The 17698-nt window shown below is 37.3% G+C and overlaps 1 protein-coding gene across 32 annotated transcripts in view; it reads left to right on the top strand.

Annotated features, from left to right (window-relative positions):
* The window catches only part of LOC104435785 (disease resistance protein RPV1-like), a 48934-nt gene that overhangs the window by 8933 nt on the left and 22303 nt on the right, over nt 1-17698 (top strand). For 2 of the 32 annotated variants that reach the window (XM_039312893.1, XM_039312892.1), the window contains exons 5-7: nt 68-157; nt 253-387; nt 1252-2730. The gene's annotated coding sequence lies outside the window, so the exon portion shown is untranslated. Of the gene's footprint in view, nt 1-67; nt 158-252; nt 388-1251; nt 3672-6207; nt 6313-6548; nt 6743-7874; nt 7960-8323; nt 8653-17698 lie in introns of those variants that run through there. The other 30 variants (XM_039312883.1, XM_039312884.1, XM_039312876.1 and 27 more) reach the window with 30 other exon arrangements.

The following is a 17698-nucleotide window of genomic DNA, read 5'->3' as shown; positions in this document are numbered from 1 at the left end:
AAGATTTATGATCTTGTCATTATTATTTCCTAGTTGATGATGTCACCATTATTTTCTTACTTTCAAGGAATCCAAGGGAGATGTTTTGCTTATCATGCCAGTAATGGAAATAGATAAAAAGGCTTTCTAAGCGCATCATTTGTCATTAATCTTGGGGGTAAGATCGTTCATCATATGTAGAAAAATGAGGATTCTTGACGTTTGATTGGTTCTAGAATGCTGGAAGTACTGAGTAAAATCTGATATATACAGGTATTGGATAGCATGCTAAATGTCATTATGTAGGTCAAGAAATGCTGAGTGAAGAACCTATATGGCCATCCTTCTAATGTGAGGTTTTAGTTGGCTCTGCACTCACCATGCAGTTCATGACTGCATATTTCTAAGGTACACTTAAGAGTGAATTTACGGTGCAAAACGAGCATGTTGATGGGCATCATCTCTTAGGATGCATACACTACTAACTTGGGATAAAATTAGTCTAACCATTGAGTTCGAACATTTTATCTCGCAGAACTATCTGCATTAGCTGATTAAATTAATCGTGTCTGTCTAAAAATGCTAAATGTAAGAACAAGCTCTTCTCCTGGTGGTGTGGCCGTGTGTGAACTAGCAAACAGGACAGAAGCAAAAGCATCATGAATTATTTGGTTCAATCGAGAAAATTGCAATTCTAATTTTCTTCTAACTATGAATCCATGTTCATTTGTTTTGAATCCAGAATATACCCACTCATTTGGTTTGAATGCATGTTGATGTTTGTAGAATTGGTAAAGCCATCTGTCATATACCTGAACTTTTGAGCCAAGCAAGACATTACTAGAATGTCTTTTGACATAATCAACTGTATTGTAAAATAATTCCTTATATTGTGCATAAGCTCTTGTTAGTTCATCTACTTGCTGAAAAGTTAAACATAGGAAGCATTTGCATAAGTTTCCTAGGGAAACTTTTCGGTATCCTATATGCCATTTGAAAACTATCTTGCATTAATTCTACTGCATGAGTAGAACATAGTGATAAGGAAAAGAATCATACTATGTCCCCCAAAAGCAAGCATCTTGATTTGAATACACTGTGCTAATTTGATCAAAGCTTCTGTGGTTGATAATGTTATTTGCCCCATTAGTTGGATCCAAAGAGTTCAAAAAGATTATCGAGTTTGACAAACAGAGACCTGCAAACTTCTTAGTATTATTATTAGTTCATTAATATTAGTTGCTGGATTGATTTCATTTGACTCACTGGCAGGCCACTGGTTGATGTGAGTGCTGAAATATCCAAGAGAGTTTTCGCGAGGCACTTCTAAAAGGAAACAAAATCATCAAAGGATGAGGTGCTTGATGTCTCTTAAACTTCTCCAAACTCTGACAATGCATCCTTGGAATGGTAAAGGGTGTTTGCATGTTGTCATCCTTCTGGGTATGCCAGTTAAAGTGTCCATAGAAAGAAAGAACTTGAATTGGAGGGGGTGTCATTTGTGCTAGATAGACTAGCTATGTCAGATGTAGAAGTGCTTGATGCTCACATGGAGTTGGTAGGTTTAGGCCCTGTAGAATACCATTCTCAATGCTGCTAGGCATCTATATAGTTTTCCATAGATTTCTCATGCTGTTTCTCAAAATGTAACGCTTCTTTTGGCTCCTCTTCTTCCTCTTTCTTAATGATTGAGCATTCTCTGCTAGGAGATATTTAATATATACTAAATTGTAGAGTATAGGTTGGAAGTTTCTCACATCTTGTGAAGAGGGGCATTTTGTCACATCATTTTGATTAATTAAGTTTGTTGGTGAGGGTTTCACTTACTTGTTAATAGGATATCTCAAGCTATGCTGCATACTTGTATGACAATCTGGTTGAGAGGGATGGAGTAAGGAATTGAAGAAAGTGCAGAGAGTAGGAGTGTAGAAGTTGCTGCATCCAAGTATCTTAAGTTCTTATATGACCTTATGGCTTGGTAATTCAAATTCATAAGAGCTTAGGATTAGCTACCTAGCCTTGGCAGTTCTTGCTATCTATTTTCAGTGGAAAAATTTAGAGTGGATGCATTTTTTTCCAGAAACATCTGACTGCTTCACGCCTCATATTGTCTTCTGGATTTGGATAACATGTTGTTGAGTGCACTATACTACTTGAGCCAACCCTTGAATGGTTTCTGTTGAGATCCTAAGTTTTAGATACTAGTACACTTGTGATCCTTACCTGAAGTAAGCTTTGATGGATCCACTCCACCTTGAGGTTCCAAAGTGAGCAGCAAGATTTGTTTTTAGATTGAGATAGTGGATTGGAGGCTGCCAAAAAGTATAGATTCTTGTCACTTTGGATGACCTACTAGCCCAAAGAATCTCATATCAAATGACCGATATCCCTCTCAATTATCTTCTATTGTTATGACGTTTTGCCTCACTTCACAAATTTTAATTAACATTTCCTGTTTACTGTGCGTTCTCTATCTTCCCTCTTCTTCTATTAATTTTATTATGAAGAATTAGTCTTTCTTTCTCAATCTGTCTGTTGCTTTTCTGGTTGTTTTTTATGAAGCCACTTATCTTTGCACATTCATTGCGTGTCGTCAATATTGACTTCTTAATTATTCTAATCTACTCCAGGTAAACGTTTAACATCATTATGCTAAGGTGTAAACGTTTGACATCATTATGCTACGGTCCTGATGGCAAGGTTGCTGTCTTTGGACTTAAAGATAGTACAGTTTCACTGCATGATGTAGAAGTAAGTTTTCCATGCTATTATTGTAACGTTACCCTCATTACTTCTCAACCATAAATTCCTTCTGCAAGAATCCTTTATCATCATAATGTGTTCTTCTCTGATCTCTCTTGAGAAATATTCTGAATTGCTCAAAAGCTGCACAATGCAATGCAAACAACAAGCTTGCTGAATGAACATTTAGCTGCTAATAGAGATGGCAATCCATGTTTACTGGCCATGTTTGGCAATGTCAAGTTAATACGGACTATTAGATAGGTCAATATGAGCAGGATAAGCTTAACAAATCTTATTAGATCATTGAACATGGCCCATTTGTTAAATAGGTCAGCAAATGAGAAGAGATGAATAGCCTTAATGAATTATTTGTTTCACATGTCATACATAAGTAATAGATTCAATAGATATATACACTTTAGGACTTGAATCTAATTGATGTGCTGCATTCTCATGTTGGATAGGACTGATCTTGTCATTGATGATTGAAAATGCTTCAAATGTCAATGAAAAATTTCTGCATAGCGTTTGCAGTGGTTGAGCTGATTGTGAGGATTTACACTCTAAGCGGATGGTGTCAATATGACATGCTCATTTTCATCAATATAATAGTTTATTTTGACTATTGAAACTCAAATATGTTCAGTTCAGTCAAATTAAAAGGTTGTGGTTTAGGTGACTTCTAAATGATAGAAATTGTATGCCCTTTAATTATACATAATACATAATGAATGTTATCTTCCAATCTGGCTTTCTTTAATTAACTATGGATATGTGGTGTGCTGCTTTTTATATGCTAGTGCTTGCAGTAGTTATACATGCTGTGTTATAATAGTTTCTAACAAGGTATAAATATTAAGCAAAATGAGAAACTGTTATGAGGCTTGAAGTCCTATGCAGCAGCTGTGTTGTGTCTCAACCAGGAGGAAGATGCCCAAGTGAACAGAGTATGCATCTTTCAACTTAAAAGTTGATACGGCTTCTGGATATTAATTCTTAATAGACTATTTCATTCTTCATATCTTACATGTTTTTTTCTAATGCTTTGTTTGCTGTTAAGTTTCAAACTAAAAATCTTATTTCACAGTCCAACAGCTTTAATATTTTCTACTCTGATATATCTTGTCAGGTTAGTAAGATGCCTTACCCTTATTATTGTCTTAGAGAAACAATGTAGAGAGTTAGAGAATTACTATTGTTTGGAGGATTTGGGGACACCGAATATTTGCGAAGGACACTTGTGAAGGAATTTCAACAGATGGAACACATATATCAGCAAAATAATTAGAAAGTTGTAATGTAGTAGAATCTTGTTTTTATAGAAGTTCTTACTTGACTGTGTTGTTTATGCTCTTTCATTTTAAATTCTTCACATTAATGCAATATCTAATTTTTCCATTCATAAATGTTCTTAAAAATGCTACCTCAGTGGGAAAAATATGAACTATGGGAAAAATCATTGCTGTTATCTGTTGTTTGAACTGATTGCTTTCCCCCCATCAAGTCTGGTCCTCATTGCTAATATGTGTATCAAATGTGAAATTCTAGATCTCTTTGTATGCATAACAGGAGCTTGAGTATGATTACCTGTCTCAAAATTGGTTTATGTAAACATTGAATCCTTTAATTAAAAGCTTTTGCTTTTGGTTTTACCTAACTTATAAAATATATCAGCTGAGATATTCATTTCTCGTTTGGCTGATTCAGGACGTCTTTTAATGGGGTTTGTCTGTAGATATTTCTATCCATATGCCTTTCACCATAAAGCTGTACCTATATTTTTCATTTCCTTGCCTGTGTTGTGGCAGTTTGGCCAAGATGAAATTTGAATTTAGAAATATTTATAGAAAGGAATTCAAAAAAAAAAAAAAAGAGGAGAAAATAGGCTTATTTTCGAAATGGGCCTTGGACCCATTTGCCTAGAGCTTGGTGGGCCAAGCTAGTCGGCCCATTGGGCCCAAGAGGTGGCTGTCGACCAGCCCAAGGAGGAGTGGCCGGTTGGGCCTAAGCCCAAGCCCAAGCCCAAATCAATTCAAAAATTAGTGTGACAAGTGGCATAAAGTAAAGAGCATGCATTGGCCATAGGTGTGGTGGATCAATCATTACCTATGATGAGCCTAGGGGAGTATAAAAAGAGAGAGGGAAGAGAGAGAGTGGCCGTTTTCTTCATTTTGGCCAAGAGAGTGTGCGAGAGAGGGCTTGAGCGGAAGAGAGACCGAGAGGGAAGGAGGCGGAGCCGAGAGGGAGGTGCCGCCCGTTCGCCGTCGCCGCCTAGTCCGACCGTCCTACGCCGCCGTGCTTGCTGTTCGTTCATTTTAGAGGCAAGTGGGGGTTCATAACTTCTCTTGCATGTTGTTTTGATGGTTGCATGTTAGATTTTAGGTGTGGTTTGGGCGAAGAACCGAGGTAAGGGTTGCATGTGTTCATGTAATGTGGCTGTTTCCGTTCGGTTTGTGGTAGACAGTGGTCCTCAAGGACTTAAAAGAGGATCATGCTTTAGTTATTTAACCTAGATCTCTTCATGAAACTTGCATATGAGTAATATGTGTATCAAATGTGAAATTCTAGATCTCTTTGTATGCATAACAGGAGCTTGAGCATGGCTAGTGATATGATTACCTGTCTGGTGAAAATTGGTTTATGTAAACATTGAATTACCTTTAATTAAAAGCTTTTGCTTTTGGTTTTACCTAACTTATAAAATATATCAGCTGAGATATTCATTTCTTGTTTGGCTGATTCAGGACATCTTTAAATGGGGGTTGTCTGTAGATATTTCTATCCATATGCCTTTTACCATAAAGTTGTACCTTATTTTTCATTTCCTTGCCTGTGTGGCCAGAAACTTGAGACTACAATGAGAGTAGCAGAGAAAAAAAAGGAAACAATTGGTGTTAGGGGTCGTCTTATGGAAGTTATTCTCAACAATGGTTTTTCACTTTTCCTCTATTGAATAATCTAGTTTCGTATTTGATCTCAGGTTTGATCACTTGACAATGTACATGGAAGCTTTAGTTGGGTGATCTTATCGAATTGGGCTCTCTGTTTAGCTTATTATCCTTGTGTTCTCTCATGTTTCCTGATTAGGAACTAATTTGATCATCACAATTTCAAGGAAACTGCCTAAATGCCTTTCTCTTCTATTCTGAAAAAGATACTTCGTAAGAATTAATTGCCGCTATTCCCTCTTACATCAGTTTCTGCATCCACCAGAAACATTCCCAATACACTGTCCCTTCTACTGGGCATATGCCTTTAATATGAAATTGACATATATTATCTAGAGATCCACATGTGCAAATTTGAACTACTTTTTCACGCCAATCATTTCTCTGTATGGCTTTGTAGGATGACTTTGAATTTTCTTTGATACAACTTCTTGATCTTGATTCTTAACAGACAATATCTTATCTCCGTGTCTTACATGTTGTCTCAAATGCTCTGTTTGCAATTAAGTTTCAAACTTAGAATCTTATTTCACAGTCCAACAGCTAGTATGGGTTTATGGAAGATTTTCTAAATCACCAAAGGATCAGGAGCTTGATGTTTCTTGGACTTCTCCAACACTGACAATGTATCCTTCGAATGGTAAAGGATGTTTGCATATTGTCATCCTACATTGCCCTGATTATATTTAACATAAGCTTTGCAGAGCTCAAGTTGCCCATTAACTTAATAGGTTTCTGAAATACTGAAAATTTAGCCAAATCATTTGATATAATGGCCAATGAATCGGATGGTTGTATTTTAAGTTGGTATCATAGTTGATACCTGTATGGAGGTCTATTGGAGTCTTTATTCAAAGAGTGTTGTTTGTGATTCAGATGTGGATCATCATGCTAGAGGGAAGCAATTCGATGCTTGCCTGCCAAAGTTTGTGGGGTTGATAAGAGGTTCTTACTATGGGAAGCTGTTGTCAGAGTTGGCTTGGAACAGGTGTGTCCCCTGCAGTCGGATGTACTGGAGAGAGAGAGGGTCCTGTCTCCCAATGTCAAATTAACAGTGGACTGCTAGATAGGTCATTCTGACTCTCTCAGCACGGAAACTTAACAATTCTTCCTTTGTTAAATAGATCAACAAGGACATGAGATGAATAACCCTCTTAACTAATTAAAGTGAATTTTTCGTTCCAATCCAAACATGACCGACACAGCATGAATAACTTGCTAAAATACATCAATATGCATATAATGTCATATAATTTTTAAAAAGAATAGCTGTAAGCTTACAAAATCCTAGGTTTAGATGATATCTTGTATCTTATATATTCCCATTTAACTAATTAAAGTGAATGGCTCATTTTAATCCAAACATGACTGACACAACATGAATAACTTGTACAATACATGCAATATGCATATAATGTCATATAATTTTTAAAAAGAATAGCTGCAAGCTTACAAAGTCCTAGGTTTAGATGATATCTTGTATCTTATATATACCTATTTAACTAATTAAAGTGAATGGTTCATTCCAACCCAAACATGACCGAGACAGCATGAATAACTTGTCCAATACGTACAATATGCATATCTTCGTCAATGTCATATAATTTTTAAAAAGAATAGCTGTAAACTTACAAAGTACTTGGTTTAGATGATATCTTGCATATTATATATACCCATTTAACTAATTAGATTGAACGGTTCATTCCTATCCAATGATGAGTGAGACAGCATATAGAAGCAGTCATTCGTGGCATGCTCATTTTCATCAAATTAATAGTTTCTTTCTATTATTTAAAGTGACATATGTCCAGTTCAGTCATATTAGGAAGGTAATAGTTCAGGTGACTCCTAAATGATAGAATTTGTGTGTGCCTCAATTATGCTTGTGGGTGGAAAAGTTCGTAGATTACCAGTTATGTCATTAAGCCAGCTGTTTGGTCATGGGTACAATTGCTCAGAACTTGGCTGATGCTGCTGCCATAAAGTTTCTTTGTGATGCCTACCAATTTACTAATCATTATCCATTTCATGGATTATGTTTTGCTCTGAAGAGCTTATTTTTACATATGAATGTTATCTTACCAATCTAGCCGTCTTTATGGAACCATGGATACGCATTGTGCTGCTTTTTTATGCTATTGCTTGCAGCAGTTAATTGTACTGTGGTGTATTTATTTCTGACTTGGTATAATTATTAAGCAGAATGGAAACTGTTAAGAAGATTGAAGTCCCAGGTGGCAGTTCTGTGGTGTGTCTCAATTTGGAGGAGGATGCCCAAGTGAATAGAGTATGCATCTTTCAACTTAAAAAAATTCATCTGACTTCTTGATCTTGATTCTTAACAGACAATATTTCATTGTTCATACCTTTCATGTTCTATTTAATGCTTTGTTTGCAGTTAAGTAGTTATTTTAATCTGGTTTACTAAGATATTTCTTTTCTCAAACTTAAAATTATTCAACAGCTTTAATATGGGTTTATGGAAGGTTTTTTGAAAACTTATGTTTGGTGTCAGCTGTGAGTTGTTAATTTACTGATTGTTGACTCCTTAACTTTAATCTCTTGTTATATTTATCTTTGTCTTCTTCTTCTTCTTCTTCTTCTTCTTCTTCTTTTCCCCCCAATTGGAAAGATAATAATCCATTTTTTAGTAGGACACTTCTGGCAACTCTTTGACATTTGAGGATCGCACTACTCATTTCTTCCCTCCAGCTCCAAGAGTTCCTCGCATGCCTGGCCTAGCACCTGGAAACTGGTTTAACTGACGATGGTCAAGATTCATTCGTGGAGCTCTCAAATTCTTCCAAGCAATGTTTGAATATGCTTTGCAGTGGAGATAAAGATGGGGCTTTGTGCTTTAGTATATTTGGTGTCTTTCCAATCAGAAATGTTGTAAGCCTTCTGTCTGTTCGGATCAAACATTTAGCTATATATTCTATCAGATTCAGTCAATGACTACTTATTTCCTTTCTTGCTTCCATAGAGCAGTCTTTTTTAATAAATGGATCTGATGGCAGAAATCAATATTGCTTGAAAGTAATGGGCTGGTTAATTAAATAACCTTACTAGGTTAAGTTATTCTTGTAAAGTTCTAGATTTCACTGCTGTTGGTCACTTCAGAGATGACACCTCCGACTTTGATAGAGCACAATTATCCAAAGCTTTTGTTGTTTGCCCTGAGTGCTCCTTCTACCTATACTGCAGTTGAAGCACCTAAAAGTTTGGTGTTTTTCTGGGTTAGCCTGCTGTATAGACTTTCTTCTTTTGTTTTAGACTTTTGAGTTTCTGCTCTTTTTAGGGAGATTGAGAGAGCCTATACGACCGTCGGTTGGGGAAAGTGTTCTGTGAGTTTGTATGCTTGTGTATAGGTAGTTCTCTCTGTGGGTGTGCAGCTATTAGAATATTTAGAATTTTAGGAACTCTACTGAACTTTCCTGCACGTTTGGCTTTGGTACTGTTTCAACGTGAAAACATGATGAGCTTCTCTCTACAAACATTTGATTAGTCTAGAAACGCGTGCTGGAGAATTTTTCTAGTCAATATCATTTTGGTTCCTATCAGTTGTCTCTTTAGTTTCATGGAGCAAGTCCTTATAATTCCTTGTTGGGACTCTCCTAAATGGACTCCCTTGGGCCCATTGCGTATCACCAGATCTATAAATGTGGAATATGGTTTCCCAATTGGGAGGTTTTTTCAGATCTATGTACAGGTTTGTGAATTGTCAATGATGATTTGATCACAATGTCTTGACTGCAGGTAATTTTCACTTTAAGATGAGATATTTTAGATGGAAAATTGAACATGATTGGTAGGAAATCATTTGTTATGAAAATTGATGTAGCTCATTTAGTTCAATGTTGAGTTTCTGGGTTGTCCTTTTTCTTCTTTTTTCTTTTATTGAAAAGATGCCAATGGCACAACTACTAAGTTTCTTGCTCCATAAAAGCTCCAATAATCCAAAGATAATTCGATGCAAGCATAGGAAACTGTCCAAACCATTCTTGTCCACCGACTTCCTCCCTATTAAGCAGCTTGTAGCGAGACACTATGGTAAGATTGCATCTATGCTAGAACTAGCCGTGGCAAAGACTCGAGAGATTTTGATTGACATTAATGACCATCTTCTTCAGCAAGGGTGCATCTCTTGGTAAAAGCAGCATTGGCATGGCGAGCTTACATTCGTGGCCGTGAGAAGAACGGGCTGCAAACCCAGCTATCTCCACGCTCTTGCCAAGCCAAGGACGTGAAGTTTTGCAGTGTGTGAAATTCCTCTGCATTGCAGATATGGGGAATGGGCAGATTAAACATGGCCTGCATATTTATTGGTAACAAGACTTAGTGATCCATCCAAAAGAATGATGAGGATAAAAAGAGACATGAATGACGCTCGCTGCTTGACTCTAGAGTGATCGTGTACATTAAAATTTGATGTGCAATCGTCACAAATTTGGGGAAAAAGATAGGCGCATGGAAAGGGGCTGGATTTTGGGCGGTGATGGCAAATGACTCGAGAGTAATTTCTCTCTGGCCGAGTGCCTGGAGGTTAGTTGGTGATGGCAAATGGCTTGGCCACCTTTGAGTTTGCCCCGTCATCTCGACATGTTAAGCATGTGTGAATGTTCGCTCTTGTGAGATGTTGATCTGAATAATTCATTAGCATATATATATAAATTCAAAAGTGAATGGGGACAATCACATTGCTTTCTTCCAAATTACAATTTCAATAATTAGATCCACCACCACATTTGCATCGATGTGATGTCCCACGAGTCCTCCCATTAGGCCACTTTGTTTTGTTGGGGTGTGCGACGAGATGACTCTTGAACACATGGACCTGAATTAAACAATACCGTTTCTTAAACCAACCTGAACACATCATATCTTACATGACATTATTTATAGATTACGTTGAGGCTTCTTTTGTTTCACAAAAAGATGAATTTGGAAAATACCTTTTTAAAAATGATCACTCATATTGTTTGAAATAATCGACCAAAGAAATACATCTCCATTGTCCAGCACGATGGAAATCTTTTTGCATTCGTTTATTTTTGTAATTGTATGGGTGATTATTTTTTGAAAAACATTTTTCAAATCATTCGCTTTCCACGAAAGATTTTGGCTGACAATTCAATGCAAGTCACTTTTCTGAAATTGATCTTAGCTTTTTCTTTTCGATTGGAAATTGAGTGTGATAGACATGTATCCCACTCGCTGGTAGCGCACAAGCGTACATGCGGGCTATGTGTAGTCCAAAGATCAAAGCATGAATCGGCGGACCACTTGATTTGCGCTTAACTTATACATTTTCCTCTCTTTTTTCTAATCAACCATGACGCACGCTAGCCTGCATGAGTGCATCATTTTTGTTTATGGCAACAAAACCCGTCTAATCAAAATTATCGTTCGCAACCCAAAAAAAAAAAAATTGTAAAATGTAATAGGATTTCGTTAGAGAAATGCCTAAAAATTTATTAAGTGACTATGCCAAGAAAATTTATTATTTTTTTCAATTGGCTTCTTTTCTCATTCATTTTTTCATCTTCTTTCTTCTTCGTTTTTTGCGTTGTTGTGCTGTTCCGTTTGGAGTTTTTTTTTTTTTTGTTCTTTTGTTCATTTTGAGAATTTTTGGGATTTTATTTCTGGATAATTTGTAAAGCAATTAACAAAAGATCATATCAGGCATAAGCAATGCCAAAAAAGGAACTCCGTGATTACATAATACCGTAACAATTTCAAAAAACAAACTATTTTGTGGTTTCAGGAGATAATTGACCATCAATCCAACCAATCTTTGCCATATCAAGCATTACAAACTTTCTTCCACCAGAACAACGAAGATCATAACAAAGTTTGGTACTTTTTGAAACTAGTCGGTAAATGATCACATGTGTTCTAAAGAACTCACGATCCATTTGACCTGATTAAATGGAAGGTACGAAACAGAGAAATTGAACGGAAAAATAAAATGAAATCAATAGGGGAGTAGAGTCAAACGAGAGTTTCTTTGTTTTGTATCTGGTCGTGACTGTGAAAATACCTATTAATTAAGAATATTCTTTACCAAAAGAAAAAAAAATCAAAAGATTCATATTCCATTGTGAAACACGGCCCTAAAATAAGTAAAAGAGAGGGAAAAAGAAAAGGATATTTCAATTTTCAATTTTCAAAAACAAAAGAAAAAGAAAAAGAAAACGAAAAAGATCCGCCCCTGCCCCCTTCCTCCGACTATTAGACTGAGCGTAACAGCTCTGTACCAGCTCTGTTCCAACAGCGCACGCTTCCGTTTCAGCTTCAAGTTTCATGGACCGCTTTGGCTTCTTAGGTTCGGCTCCCTTTTGGACCTTCTTTCCACGACCTCCTAATGGGCGGCGGTGGTTCGATTGTTTTCCGATTTGGTTTTGAGGTTGTTGCTCGATTCCCTCCGATTAACAGGTGAGGATGACGAAGTGCAATATGGAGGAGGATTTGTTCCCGACTGTTTAAGGCCTGTAGTTTCCGTCTTCATAGAAACTGTTTTTGATTTTTTTTTTTTTGACAAAATGTTTGTTAAGTGAAAATGATATATGTCATTAGGGATGAAAATTGTGAGAATATGCTTGGGTTACGTTACATTCCAAAAACAGCCTTAGTCATTCCAAATCTCCATGTTTGCATTTGGAATGAGAATACTAAAAAGTCATATTCAGTTTGTGATTTTGATTATGAGGATAGTTTTCCATTTTATTCATCAGCTGCTTTCTTAGTGTTACCAAACGCATTTTCTGGCCTATTTTAATTCTTAAATTGAAATTAGAACGGACTTTTGAGAAATCTTTGTCAGCCGAATGCCTCCCTAGATTATCAATCTATTCCTATCTGCAGAAAAAATGAACTTCATCAAGTTGCTCAACAAGCTTTGGACATTGAAGATTTACTTTATGTCATCCTGACATCATTATCAGTCATGTATAAGTAGTGGGCTGATGCCATTAACATACATGAGGAAGTTTGATCCATTGCAAAACCTTGTTAGTGATCGTGGCAAGTGGTACTGTTAATACAGAGCGATAGATGGTGTTTCATTTTTCTTCATTTAACTATTTTTGTTTGCTTATCTAGGTCTTGACTCTTCTCCTCAGGAGGAATTTTTTAGTCTTCTCGATGGTGCTAGTACTAGTCCTGTAGTCCATCAGTTTTCTTTGGGTGAAGTGGTATGGCTGATTTTTTAAGCTCTGATGATGCTGTAGGACTCTAGCTTTTTTGGTTGGCTTTAATAATCTTAGTCTACTAGATTGTTCAGTGATAGGGTGTGAAACGTGTACCAAAAGTTGTTTGTGGTGCTGAAAAAGAACTTCAGCTGGTTGTCCTCAATCATTTGTAGGTGCAATTTATTACTTTTGCATTTGGTCTTTTTCCCAAATAATTAAGTTTCACGCATCTCAGAGAATAGTCTCGGTAGTGATTAGATAGAGATAGGAATTTGTTACTATAAGTTATGCTTTGCACATCTTGAGACATGCCATATTTTTCAGAAAATCTTGATGTTGATTCTTCATACGAACATATCATATGCAATGATATGAATTACCAACATTAAGTGGCTAGAAAGGGTGAAGTAAAATCTGATTTGAGTTTAATTCAACAAGTTGGCAATCTTTCCTATAAGCGCATAACAGAAATTGTAGGTCATTAATCATTGAACTTGAACTTGACCTAAGTTTGAGCTTCAAGTGTACAGTATATGGAGATTTGGATATGGAATGTTTACACATTCACATTAATTGGCAGGTGTAGAGATATGTTCTCAACTTAAAAGGAAAGAGCTTATTTCTTGCTTCGATCTAAGCATTTATCACCTCATAATTGTGAGAATCAATTTTTGTACCAAATAATTATATTCAACTCTTTCTACCTACTGATATTACTATTAAAGCTTAGGGGAGGTTAGACTTATTTATATTACTAGATTTTGCTCATTGAACTCAATGTAGTAAGTGAAACTCTTTTTTTCTATGTTATGTTTGCAGTTAGCAAGCTAAGGATGAGAATGAAAACTCAAATATTTGAAGAAAATGAGCAGAAAACTAACTGGTAGGTGCTCGGATGACAATGAATCGAGCCTACATGGATCTAATCTGTGATGCTTAACCACTGTTATGAGAGCCTCTGTTCGCAATCATTTGTTTAGTACTTAGATATGAGGATTGATTATTTTATATTCTTATTTTTTATCATACCTTTAGATCATGATTTTTGATATACCACCTCTTTTTGGCAAAATAATGCTGAGGATGTTAAGTCCTAGTATTGAAATTGGTTTTACTATGTCAAATGCCAGATGGATTTGTATTAGGTGTTTGTGACCTACTTACGCATAATACTTGCAGTTTTCCTCTTCAAATCAGTTCTGTATACTACTCATAGTTCCTACTATTGCTCCTTTTTAGGTAGTGTGCTGGTACCTCGTTGGATCCAAAGTTCCTCTTGAACTTTTTCGATCTTGACTTTCAGTAGTAGCAGCACCCTTTTGTCATGATGACGTTACTCGCAAAAGGAATTACAACTGAGTTAATAGAGTGTTTTTGCCCATGTGGATGATGGTTATGCTGATTAGCACAGAATCATATGTGAAATGTTGATGTTGGTAATTGAAACTATATGGTTAGATAACATTTGTAGGAATAAAGGGTAATTGGAACAACTTAAAATCCTTAGAAAAGTGCTAAATTTCTTTTTATAGATTATATAGTTCACTTGTAGGGTACCGAGGGGGTGCAACCCACATACAAAAGGAGCCCAAAAAAAAAACTAAAGCCATATGCAAAACAAATCCCAAAACCAAAAGGGAGCTCAAATACCAGATAAATCATTGACTAATCAACCAAGGCATTTACATCCATATGCAAGTTTGCATTATACCAAAAGTGTGTGACTTTAAGCCAAATTTCAATAAAATAGAATGGAAGATTTCTTTCCATCGGAAGCTCTCTTGTTTCACTCCTTCCAAATCAGCCAAAAGAAATAGGGGAATTGAGTTAATCCTACTTGTGTGTGTAAACGAATGCCCTGACATGCCCAAAGTTCTTGCTCAATAAAACCTTTGATAACCCAAGATAACATGGTGCCAGCATAGGAGTCCAAGAACAGTGAAGGAGGAGATGCCACACGGACTCTGCCTCCTTTTGTTGAGGAAACACTTGTTAACCAGTATTTTTTCTCATTTCTAAAGTAAGGATTTGTTCCCAGGTTGCTTCCCAAGCAAAAAGAAAACTCTAATTGGAATTCTCACTTTCCAAATCGATTTCTGAGGGAAATCTCTTCTACCATGAATCTCCCCATCGACCACGAATTTCCCCATCGAGCAGCTTGTAGTAAGACTTTACAAGAAGGGTTCCGCCTCTTCAGTTGTTCCACACAAAAGTATCCTTAAAAGCAACATAAATCTTTGAATTATGCAAAACATAAAAGAAGGTAGGCAAAAGCTTCGAACTCCTAATCTTGGGCTTGGCTCACGAACTCAATATCCCAAATGATCATTTCATTGTTTAAATGATAACAATCTGCTACCAAAGCTTCCTTGTTCCTTGACATTTCATCCAAAAGCTTACTCATACAACACCAATAAGTGAGAATCAAATTCCATTGCTTGGGAGTGTAAGTTTTGTAGTAAGTGCGCACCAAATTGTAATAAGATTCTTACAATTGAGAATCTCAGGGAACATAATTTGATTTTTCATAGAATAGTATTGTGTGTGAAAGCATTTGAGGAAAAATATTGATAGTCTCTTTCTTCTTTCTGACTTCGCTCCCAAGCTTTTACAATGGAATGCTGACAACATGTTCTTTTGTTGATATCGTCATGCTTTTGAAGGAGCAAAAAAGAGAAATTGCACGACTTTTTGTATCTTTGCTTCCCATGCCTTGCATAACTTGGGGTTTCCACCTTTTCAATTTTCACATGCTACCCTGAAGGAATGCAATCTTACTTGTTTCAAAATGAAAAAATTATATTGTGACTACTAAAATCTAGAGCAAGATCAAAATATTGGTAGGATCCTATGGAATTCTTGAGCTTGTGGCATGCTTGTAATATTTGCCTTAGGGATTGATAAAAATTTTGTTCCTAGGAATAAAAATTGATAAAATTTTTGTTCCTAGGAATACAAATCTATTTTTTTGTTCTTGGAAATAAATTTAGATTATAATTAGGAAGTAGAAAAAATTGATTCTTATTTCCAAAAACAATAGCATCACCGACTCCCAACGACACCGAGCCACGGTGAGGCTCGTCGGCTAGAGCCTCACCGTGGTTGGGCTCGCTTGGCTCGGCTTCGTTGAGCCACCGCTAGGCGATTGAGGCTCGCACAACCTCGTTGAGGCTTGGCCTCGCTAGGCTAGGGTGAGGTCAACTTTGTGCGGCCCGGGTGAGGCTCGATCTTGCCTAGATTTGGTGAGGCCAAGGCTTGCCCGGCCAGCGAGCCTCCCGTGATCAACTACGAGAGAAGGAGGAAGAAGAAGAGAAAAAGCAAAGGAAAAAAGAAAAAAAGAGAAAAAAAGAAACATATAATGAAAGTATTAAAAAATTTAAAAGAAACAAAAAAATTTAAGAATCCTACCAAACGTATTTTTATTTCAGAATAGAAATTTTAGAGCTTAACAAGACGTTTTTTTTGCTCGTAAATTGTCCTCTTTTGGATTTTTGGAGGATAGGCTATTCTAACCTTCTTCTACATCTCCACTAAATGATTTCCTTTGATTCATTCTACATTTCAAGATCTGAGTTAGCCTAGGCGTACTGGTGTGGCTGATTTGCGGTACTGGTTCAAGCTTGGCGAGGTGGTCCCTGTTGTTTGGTTGGGCCTGATCTTTGGAAAGGTAGGTCGCCTCACCTCCCTCTAGCTTCCACCAAAGCCGTTCCTCTCCTTCTGTCCACAAGCCCAGTTCTTGTTGGCTGGGTGAAGGCCGCTCTGTTCTTGCAAGTTCAAGTTTCTGCTGCGACTAAGCTATGTTGTGGGCCGAACCTGTGCAAGCCTGTGCTCCTATTTGTCCTGCTCTATCTCCTTGGAGTTTGGATGGGTACGTTTCTTTACTTGTAATGGGTTTTTTGGGATAGTGCTTGGCTTGCACACTAGGTGCTCGACGTATGGCATCCTCCACTTTTGATGTGGGTGGTCATCCTTGTTCGACACAGCAAGCTGTTGGCACTTCTAGGGTACGAAGCCCCTCGTCCCGTCCTCATGATAGCCCTTCTTTGGCGCCTCTACTCAGGCTGAGCAGGTTGGCCTTCCCTCGCAAGTTCCTGCTAGCCGTCATGACAAAAGTAGAGCCAGGTCTACTTCGAAGAGGTCTCAACAGAGAGACCAATAGAGGAGGGATTTGAAACCCCCCCAGTCCCACTCCTGAGCCAGTGTTGCCAAACTTGCCACCAAAGGCTTTGATTTGGAATACATTACACCTACCATCATCAACAACAAGCTTGTTGTTGAACTAACGGATGCTATTTTGAATGCTGTTGATCCAAAGTTCTTTGAATACCTTGTCGGCTACTTTGTTGGAAGAAAACTTCCTTTCAAGCTAGTGGAATCCTCCATTAAGAATGCTTGGGGCCCCAAAGTTCTAGAGGTAATGGCGAATGGGTAGGGTTTCTTTTTCTTTCAGGTTCCTGATGTTGATTTTCGAAGGAAGGTATTGGAAGGAGGGCCTCTCACGATCGCAAGAGTGCCTTTGATTTTACAGCAGTGGAAACCATCGTTGGAAATTAAAAAGGATGACCATTCGGTAGTCCCTGTTTGGATTTAATTGAAGAAACTCCCTGCTGCTTTCTGGTCCGCTTAGGGTATTAGCGCAGTGGCTAGTGCGGTGGGAAAATCGCTTTATGTTGATTTGAGAATTGAGGAAAAGAATATGCTGGTGTTTGCTCGTGTCTATGTTGAAATCTTAGCAAAGCAGCCTTGCTGTGATGCTGTAGAGGTGTTAGACTATGGAGAGACGAGCTTTGTTGAAGTGGAATACGAGTGGAGGCCAAGTGCATTCCAAAACTGTGG

This window comes from Eucalyptus grandis, chromosome 5, assembly GCF_016545825.1.
Source record: "Eucalyptus grandis isolate ANBG69807.140 chromosome 5, ASM1654582v1, whole genome shotgun sequence".
NCBI classification, from domain to species: Eukaryota; Viridiplantae; Streptophyta; class Magnoliopsida; order Myrtales; family Myrtaceae; genus Eucalyptus; species Eucalyptus grandis.
Note: the sequence above shows the minus strand (reverse complement) of the source record. Positions and strands in the feature narration are given on the sequence as shown.